Source organism: Felis catus, chromosome D1, assembly GCF_018350175.1.
Source record: "Felis catus isolate Fca126 chromosome D1, F.catus_Fca126_mat1.0, whole genome shotgun sequence".
NCBI classification, from domain to species: domain Eukaryota; kingdom Metazoa; phylum Chordata; class Mammalia; order Carnivora; family Felidae; genus Felis; species Felis catus.
Window position 1 is genome coordinate 86500855 of NC_058377.1, and position 10181 is coordinate 86511035.

Below are 10181 nucleotides of genomic sequence, written 5' to 3' on the forward strand. Positions count from 1 at the left end.
AGTTAATAAATGGTAAGAGCTGGGATCGGAACCAGGCAGTCTGGCTCCAGAGTCCATGATCTAATTGGTATATCATACTGAAACAGTGCTTTCAAAATTAGAAGGGAAAAGTACAACGAGCACAAATTTATATATCCAGCCAAATTATCAATCAGTGAGAAATAAAGACATTTTTTAAACTTTTTTTTTTTTTTTTTTTTTACAAGCGAGAAAGTGCAAGTTGGGGAGTGGAGCAGAGAGAGAGAGAATCTTATGCAGGCTCCACACTCAGCAAGGAGCCCCATGCAGGGCCCGCTCCCATAACCCTGTGATCATGACCTGAGCCGAAATCGAGAGTCAGACACTCAACTGACTGAGTCACCCAGGCACCCCAGAGACATTTTTAGATATGCATGTTCTCAAGAAATATACCTTTCATATACACTTTCTTAAGGACAAGTATTATGTTTCCACTTAAATGACTAGAATAGTCAAATGCATAGAGACAGAAAGTAGAACATTGGTTGCCAGGGTGTGTGGGGAGGTGAGAACAGGAATTGTTGTTTAATGGGTACAGAGTGTCAGTTTGGGGAGAGGAAAAGAGCTCTGGAGATGGACAGTGGTGATGGTTTCACAATGTCAATATACTTAATCCCACTGAACTTTACACTTATAAATGGTTAGACTGATACATTTTATGCTGTGTTTCCCAAAAGAAAAAAAAAGGTACTAGAGGAGAAGGTATGCCGCCAAAATGAGGGAGTAGAGCAAGAAAGAGGAAAGCTGGGATACAGGAAGCAAGAAACCTAACTGAAGAGTAAGGTAAAGGGATCCCCAGGATAATGATAGGGTGTCCTCAGATAGCAGCTGTGCGGTAGGCACAGAGAACAACCATTCTAGAACCCCAAGCAGGTCACAAGGTTCTGGGTGTGATGTCTCCCAAAAGATGAATTGATGAAAGACATAATGTTTTTTTGAACTTATTGAGAAGGTATGTAGCCAACTGGGAGAGAATTTGAGGCTAAATTAATAATGATGTGAAAACCTAAGCAAACAAACAAATAAGATGATCGTTATTTGGGGGGAAACTTCAAGTTGGGACAGAAATCAAAAAATAATCTCAGAACTCCTTTGTACTGCATGGCTCGGCAGTGAATGGCATGTATCTCGTCAAGACAATGTGACCACTAAACGTTGATGGAACCAAAATCATGATGGAATTACACTGAGAAGGTGGGTGGTGTGTACCAGCTGGGGGGGGGGGGGGCGCGGGGGCGGGCAGTGCAAATGATTGTGAAAGCTAAATTCTTACATGCTTTAATGGAAGTTAGTAGATAATGCCGAAAAGAGAAAGATCAAGAAGTGGCTTAGACACATGTGTTAAGTACCCAAATAAACAACTAAAAAATTTAAATGCAACATCTTTTTAAAATTGAGGAGGCAGAGGGGTGCCCGGGTGGCTCGGTGGTTAAGTATCCAAGCTTGGCTTAGGTTCCCGGTTCAGAATCTCATGGTTCATGGGTTTGAGCGTCATGTGGGGCTCTGTGCTGACAACTCAGAGCCTGGAGTCTGCTGCAGAATTTGTCTCCCTCTCTCTCTGCCCCTCTCCCACTCATGCTCTGTCTCTCTCTGTCTCTCAAAAATGAATAAATGTTAAAACTTTTTTTAAAATTGAGGAGACAGAATGGTTTGGAAACCGCTATTTTTGGTGATAAGCCTTGTCGAATTCTTTGACTCTTCAAACCATGTGGACATGGAAGTTTGGTCAAAATAAAAACCAATTAAAAAAAAAAAAAACACAACTCCAAACTCCTCTAGATAATCTGTTTCTCCCTCCTGGTTTTCTCAAATCGAACTTACTTTTTTTCAAGCAGTAGTTTTCTGTATGCCTCTTCTATTATCCTCTGTCATTGTCACACATTTTCATAAAATAGGCTTTCATGAGCTAGCCTAGGAACTCACCCATTGCTAATATTACTTCTCCAGAGAAATGTAGCTCAAGTGCTAACCAAACAACTTCCGAAAAAACTTTTAGAACTTCTGTTTCTTTATTGGGGACTGTACTATCCACTCCCATAAGACTTTACAATACAACTGAAAAGACATTTGAAAAATCAGAGAATATTGTGATTGTGTTCAACACCATTCCAATTGTTTGGTAGAGTCAATGAGCGGTGTCGCTACTGGAAAGAGTAATGGCCAGGGGGCAATCACTGGGGAAGGCTTCATCAAAGAGGCTCAATTCAAGTTGAACCTGCAAAGACGGATTGTAGCTTGTGTAAACAGTGGTATCAATCAGGACTCCTTATGCAAGTGACAGACACTCGAGCCAAACTAGGTAAGCCAGAAAAAGAATTTTGGTTCACCTAACTAAGGCATCCCAAGAGACTGGCTTCAGGCAAAGATTGATCCTGGGTCCAGAGTGATGCTAAGCTCTCTCCATCTCCATTGCTCCCCTCTGTAGGTCCAGTCTTACCCTTCCAGCTTTGCAACATACGGTGCTGATGGGGTGGGTGGACAACTTTATTGGCTATTCATCAAAATCCCAGGGGAAGACCCTGAGTGGTCCTCCTATGGTTCAGGTGAATGGGTACTATGATTTGGCTAGGCCTGAATCAGCTGCCAGAAAAGGGAAGATGGGGAATAAACTGCTGGGGTGCCAAAAATAAAACCTATTACATCCCTGTGTAATTGTACATACCAAATATGCTCTAGTGGAGATTTATTGGAGCCTGGGCCAATTGGCAGTGTAAGTAAAAATGCCTCATAAATGCTAAAGCACCATGAAATGTTGGTTGTGAGTCAGTACTAAATGTAAGTCTACATCGGCCCTGCACAGCCAAACGGCAATTACTCCTGGATCCTCAGCTCTCTGAATGTTTCAAGTTTTTCTTTCCTCCTAGCAGATACATTTGTCACAGTTTCCCGGCATACTGGCCTCTTTCTTCTAACAGAGTCTGCTTCCAACTGCAGTGAAAAATTTGCTCATGTCGTTTTTCAAAGGAAGTCAGAAGGGGAAAAAAAAATGTCCAAAGTTGGAATAGTTTGAAACTGAAAACATAATAGATGTATGTGTGTGTAATCAGATTGTTCTCAGCATCTTTCACTCTACCGTTTCCTTAATCTATTGAGTCACTTTCTTGGCCTCGTAGCTCTAGTCCTCAAATAAGCCAAAAATATTTTGCTGATACTAGCTGCAATTTATTGAGTGATAGGATATTTGTAATGTACTTTGAGAGCGAGCTTAGAGCCCCGAAGATTAGGCAATTAATTAGCAGAGAAATATTTTTTCCATCTAGAAAAAAACCCCACAAATTTCAGATTAATTAACCGTCTATATTGGAATTTCCAGTTTTTATAAGGTTTCTTTAGACATCTGATTTTTAATGAAGTGTGAGGTGTTCATTTACTGCTGACAATGTGAAGTAGGGTGCTGCCTAAATTTGCTTCTGATAAGCCTCTTGTCAATACTTGAATACCTAATGCTACATTGAACTTCCTATTCAAAGGTAGTATGGATGAGGCGCCTGGGTGGCTCAGTCGGTCTGACTTCAGCTCAGGTCACGATCAGGTTTGTGGGTTTGAGCCCCACGTCGGGCTCTGTGCTGACAGCTCGGAGCCTGGAGCCTGCTTTGGATTCTGTGTCTCCCCCTCTCCCTGCCCCTCCTCCTGCCCCTCCCCGACTCACACTCTGTCTCTCACTCTCTCAAAAATAAATAAACATCAAAGGTAGTATGGATAAAAGCTAACTACCTGTGAGTCAGGGTTTTACTAAAAAAAGCCTTAAGCCAGATCTTGGTAATGTTCTCTGTAATGGATACTAACAGAATCTTAGGACGCGGCCCCTACTTTGTTAGCACAAAATTACCAAAACAAGACATTACTGGATGATTACCCAAGGCCATTCTCAATCTACTTTTTCCTCACCAGCTCCCCACTACAGAGACTGAAAATTCCAGGTATTTACTTTCCCAGCCTTCTCTGCAGCTAGATAGCCATATGATCCAGTTAAGGCCAGTCAGATGGAAGAGAAAGAGGGGATTTGGGGAAAGAGTTTCCTACCTCAGTAAAAGACAAGATCCGTGGGAAGAGAGTCCTTGTGTTTCCATCCTTGCTGCTTCCTTCTTGTTTGGGTCACAGCTGCTTCCTCCTTAACATTTGAGAATGTAATACCTAGAGCTCTAGCCGCCATTTGTGACTGTTGCTAAAACACTGAGTGTGACAAAGCAGAAAAAGTCCAGATTACCAGGGACCTCATTGAGCCTCCACACCAACTGGAATGGCCCACCTTCACATTTCATACTAAGTGTGACTAATAATCTATATTTCAGCCATTGGGTATTCTATCACTTTTAACCAAAGACATGCTTTATCTTTAAGTAATTCAAGGGTTCCACTTCTAAATTATGAATAATTTATCCACTAACCATCCTCTGCTCTCCCCTTCCTGACTATACTCAGATTTTTATTTGGGTATCCAGTCTTCCTGTGTCTTTCATGTAGCCAGTGGAAGCAGATTCTGCCCCATTTCCAGGGGTGATTATTGGTTGACTTAAGTCAATCAACAAATTCCATTCTCCTGGCCTGGAGTGGCAATTGACTCAAGGATTAGCTGCAACTTTAAGTTGTCCAACCAGGATGAATCTTCGGATTCTTGCTTGGAATACTAGAAAAGAAGTGTGCTCTCACCGTCTCAACTACTCACGTATGAAGTCTGGAGTGCAAACAGAAGGCAGAACAGAAAGACATAAAGAAACTAAGTCCATGGTAACGTCATTGAGGTGCTGTATCACCCGAGTTTTGGACTTGCCGTTACATGAGCTCATAAATCTCCTTTATTAAAGTCCGCTTGAGTTGCATCTTTTGTTCTTTGCAGCTTCAGAATGCATTCTGATTGGATACAACTCTTATCTGGACTGATAAGCAACAAAGAGGAAAGCCAAATGGCAATCTCTTAAGAGGCAAAAGCAAAATCATCCCTCCATATCTCAACCATATTAGGTAGGGTGTATGGTCATTCATCCTTTTTTTTCACTCACCAAAGCTGGAGGAAAAAATGATGTGCTGAGCCGGCACATGTATTGTGCCCTGCCACTTACTCGGTTGGGCTTTGAGAAAATTGGTTAGCCTCTCTGTGTTTTAGCTTCTGTATAGGTGAAATGGAGATGATAACAGCACCTGTCTTATAAGGTGGCTCTGAGATTAAATGAGATAATGCACGTAAGCGCCTCTGCTAAGGCCTGTTCATCATAGTAGTCAGTAGATGTTGGTTCTTATGGTGATCAGGAGTCCCCTGTTAACTAGGGATTGCTCTGAAGAGACCAATGTCTCCTACCAAATATTCCCAATGGTCTTTCTACACGATATCATCTCATTGCTGAAGAGCTCACTCCTCTTCTTTTAGTCAAAAGAGAGCAAAATAAGATTCCTCCAGGTTTCTAAAAAGGCCCCACAACTCCTTAGCTCACACAGATCTCTTACTCAGAGCTCAGTCCTGCCTTTCAGAAGGATGTGGAGTATTTAAACACTATTAATTTTCACCCTCCACGAAAGGAGGTTCTCACCCTCTGTATCCCCTTACCCCAGGAATCCAGAATGAGACCCTTCATGACAGCACATCAGCACCACGCCCAGCATTAGGAGGAAGCCCAGCCTGGGGCATGTTTGTATTTGGCAGTTGCCACCCCACCCCCTTGGCCCCCCAGGAAAGACCAGGATGGATTAGTAGACCCAGAGGAAAAGGGAGAAACCGAGAGACTGAGAAGCAGCCTCTAAGCAGGGTTCATGGAACGGTTGCATCAGTGACTTCATCCCTGGTCAGGGAAGCCATAAAAAAGAGAAATATTCAGTGATCCCCGTTTCACATCACTGTAAAAGACTTAGAATCAGGGCCCAGAAAGCTTGGGTTCCAGCAACATTCTGCTTTGACAGGACCTTAAAATGCCTTCTGGAGTCAAGTCAGGGAGAAAAATTCTTAAGGTAACTGAGTGCAGCAAATAACTAAGTATGAAGAATTTACTCTAATTGCCAAAAAGGAATATGGCCAAATCTTCTCAGGAAAGGGGAAAAAAAGTGAAAAAGAAAGCAGAAACATTATGATAAGAAGAGAAGGGATGTTCATTTTCAAACAGGAGATAAGATATGGATTAAAGTTCATCCTCAGAATAGTGTAGCAAGAAACTTTATAGCCAAGCTGACTCCCGACCGGAAAGGTCCCTGTTTCTCGGATCTCTTTGAATTATAGGGAAAACTAATTGGATCTTCATGTTTACCATGGAGGAAACCAAGTGTTACTCAGGATGTAAATCCTGGAGGTACTTTAAAAGGACAACGTTGACCTTTACAAGCCTCTAAACTTATAGATCTGTAAGGAGAAAAAAATTGATTTCCTGACCTTTGACTGGTTCCTTGTCATTTTTTTTTTTTTCTCTCTGCACAGAGGCCTCTATTCCCCTCACTCTCTCCCTGGTTCTTTTTTTTCTGAGTGTACCCTCTATCCCTGGTCAGACCTAGGGCAAGGGAATCGGCCCGGTCTCCAGTCCAGCCCTGGGAGAAGCCAGCACGAGATGTGACTCCTTCATACACCAACCCTGGGTGAAGCCTGCCGCCCCTCAGCAGCCTCCCCTGTCTCTAGAAGCCGGCTCACCTCTTCAGCAAACCCATGACAATGAGGCTAGCCACCACATTTACGAACCCACTGTGTGCTGGGTATTGTGGTAAGACATTTTCAGACATTATCTTAATTAATCCTCACAACAACTCTATGCATTTGGGCCCCTATCTACACACAACTCTCTCATTTCACCAGTCGGGAAACTCCTGGTGTCCTCACCACATCCTTTCTCCTTCTTCCTCCTTTCTTCAGCCCACCTTCCCTGCAAGCAAAGAGGTCAGGTAAATGGAGGAAAGATCATTTGAACTCAGAGTTTCGGGGCTGATGGGACAGTTGCTCCAAGATGAGGGAACGGAGGCCTAGAGACAGAGAGGGACTTGCCCTACAAGGCCCTTCAAGTTCAGAGGAGGCAGGGCCAGAAGCCCCCACACCAGCATTGTTCCACTATGGGGCGCAACCTTTTTTCATTCACCCAAGCGTGTTCAAGGAGGCCACAGTGAATCACCATTCTTCAGTGTGAAGCAATTCCCTGTGAGTCAGCTGCCATCTTTCGCGTCACAGTCTATAAGGAGAAGAGAGGGAAACCTGGAGGCCATTGCAGGACTGGAGGGAGAAGTGGGCGTGAAGGGGCAGAGCAACGGATGAGCCCACAACAGAGAAGCCAGACTGGGAGCGGTAGAATCATGGGGCAAGGGGTGGACGGTGCTAAGTGATTCGTCAATTTATTCCCAATCCTCAGGCAAAGATGACCCTTCTCAAAGTAGGCAAGGGGCTGGGCAGTGTGATCTGCGATATGTTTACCTCAGGGGCCTGTGTAGGGCCCCAAATCATTGCCACTCAAACGGTTTACAGCAACATCTCTTGCTTTTAAGGCATTTGCTTACCGTTGTGAAGATTTTTGTCATATTTGTGAACCATCTGCATTACTTGCTTAACGGTTTAAACCTATTTTAAAAAACAAATGGATACGTTTTAGGGAAGACTTTGCGTCAGTAGTGTAAATGGAAAGTCAGTGTCACTTGCCCAAAATAGAGACGTAATAGTAAATACAGTGAAAACAATACAATGTTATTAGGAGCTAGTAGCTGTCAGCCAAAGGCGCTGAGCCTGAGCTTTGTTCTCTTTTTGTGAAAAAGAGAGATTACCAAGTGTTAGGTGTTAAAGGCAGGGCCAAATGGAAATTGTCTCCTTGACCTAAACCAGAAGGATTGACAGAGAAGTTAAATGCTGTTGAACATCACCTAAATCATCTTAAGAACAGCCAGTGGTCTTCATCCCAGACCCTGGGGAGTTCTTTGGGCCCCTTTTATGTTTCTCCAAAAACCAACACAGTTACACACACGAAGGAACAATTCATCAGAGACCTATTGTCCAGCTCTGTGAGTTGGAGTGATTCACTTCTCTGGGCTTCAGTTTTCCTCACCCACAAAATGGGAGAGTGAGACCGGATGATGTCTCCCAGTCTTTTCCAGCTCCAGAGTCTACTTCCTTTTTCATCTAAGGAAACACGTATCAGATCTGGGACATAGGACAGCTTGGATGTAATGGCAGCCGGATGGTACCGTGAAAGGTGAGAGAGAAGGGGCCCAAACGCTGGAGAAGGGGTGTGGTGTGGGCGTATCACAGATAAAAGTCATCCAGTTCCCAGCCTTGCCTGGGGCCACTGAAATAACATGCCCAGCCCAAGAATGCTGAAATGGTAAACATGTAAAACTCTGATCTCTTCATGTTCAACACTCAGATTTCAGAACTAAATTGTATAATTTTGGTGAGAAAATCTGACTTCATTTTCCTTTAAAGAAAGAAAAATCATTATCTACTTTCTGATATGGAGTGTTCTGAATAGACTGGTTTCTGTTTGACTGAGAGATGGTTTGAGCAGTGGTTAGGAAACTTGGGCAAGTCAGTCTCCACCCTAAAAGAGGGGTTAGGGCACACCACCCTTAAACTGCAGTGACTGGGTCAGAAAATACGTGTAAAGTGTTTAGCATAGTGTCTAGAAAACAGAAAATGTATAAACGGAAGTATTAGTTGTTAGTGCTCCTGCCCACATAGACCCTTCCCCCTCAACCCCCGCCCACTCTCCTCCTGCGTTCCTGTCTTGATGTCACTTTTCTCATGCTCTGGCTGGCACCTCTCTATGGGCCTGTCTCCATGTCCTTTGCCAGACGCAGTCAGCACTCAATAAATCTGTCGAATTGTGTAGAGACCCTTTTGAAAATAATAGAAGCACCCTTTAGCTGAAAACAGGGAAGATTTTACGTGGATATTTGTATACTGCCTTCGGATTGGTTGCTGAAAAACCTAACCCCAAAGTGTGTTATGTACGAGAAATACTTGTACAGCATATGCAATCTTTATAGGACGTAGCTGAAACAAGTCCTCGTTTGCTAAATTAAGATGAGGAAAAGAACATCGTCTCCCACTTCTGTTTCATTTCACCCCAGGATAAGGAAGAAGAGAGGGATGCAAGTTTCCTAACTGTCCTGGTTTTCTTCTTGGATTCATCTAAGTGTGTTTACAAAATATAGTCAATGGATTCCTTAGTAACACACACACGATTAGCCCCTCCTGATATCTGAAAGATATATGAATTACTGAGCTGCTGATGAGAAAGATCCATGAAGAGTTTTTTTAATTGGTTTAGTAAGATTATTTCCAGTCAACAATTCCCTAGTTTAGTGGCAGAAGATAGATCTGTTTTCCATTAAAGTTAGATGCCAGACTTTTGAATCATTCCACATAAAAACTATTCCCTTAAAGAGCCACTTGCTATCATTTGTTTTACAGCAAAAAAATAAAAGTCAAGATAGAAACTATTATCCCAGAATGGCATGCTGAAGAGGCACTGGCAACGATAAGGACACAGCTCTTCTGCCAGGACCAAATTTCCAACTACCGCTGCAGGATCTGCTGGGCTTCGTTGGAAACAAATAAACAAACATAAGCCAACTCGCCCTCATTTGTTTCCATCAGCTCAATAAAATCGGCTGCCTCCTACTTGAGAGTCAGAAAATGCTTTCTTGCCTAACTTTTATTTGGTCCTGAGAACCGTCCCTGGGAGGCAAATGGGGTGGGAAAGGGAGATAACATCAGAAACATCCCACATGTCCATTAACTGCTGAACGGATAAATAAAATGTGGTATAACCATACAATGGGATATTACTGAGCAGAAAAAAGGAAGGAAGTTCTGATACCTGCTACAACAGAGATGAACTTTGACGGCATTAGACTAAGTAAAAGAAGACAGTCACAAAGGACCACATATTGTATGATTCCCTTTATATGAAATAGGCAACGCTATAGAGGCAAAGTAGATTGGTGGTTTCTGAGGGCTGAGGGAGTGGGGTGGGTGGGGGTAGTAGAGAGACAAATGGGAAGGGGTTTCTTTTGCGGGGGGGGGGGGTGCGTAACAAAAATATGCCCAAACTGATTGTGGTGATGGTTGCACAACTCTGTGACTATACTAAAAGCCAGTGAATCTTAATCAATAAATAGACATATTGTGTGGTTTCTTATATCTCAGGAAAGCTGTTTTTAAAAAGAGAAGGGTAACATTGAGGAGTCTATTTCTGGCATTAATGTGG

The 10181-nt window shown here is 43.0% G+C and overlaps 1 long non-coding RNA gene across 1 annotated transcript; it reads left to right on the top strand.

Annotated features, from left to right (window-relative positions):
- The first annotated feature begins 912 nt into the window (after positions 1-912).
- On the top strand, positions 913-9622 carry LOC109492356. The gene is made up of 4 exons (XR_006585808.1): positions 913-1212; positions 6419-6695; positions 8055-8162; positions 9383-9622. It is a non-coding gene; the product is annotated as an uncharacterized LOC109492356 (long non-coding RNA).
- The last annotated feature ends 559 nt before the right edge of the window (positions 9623-10181 follow it).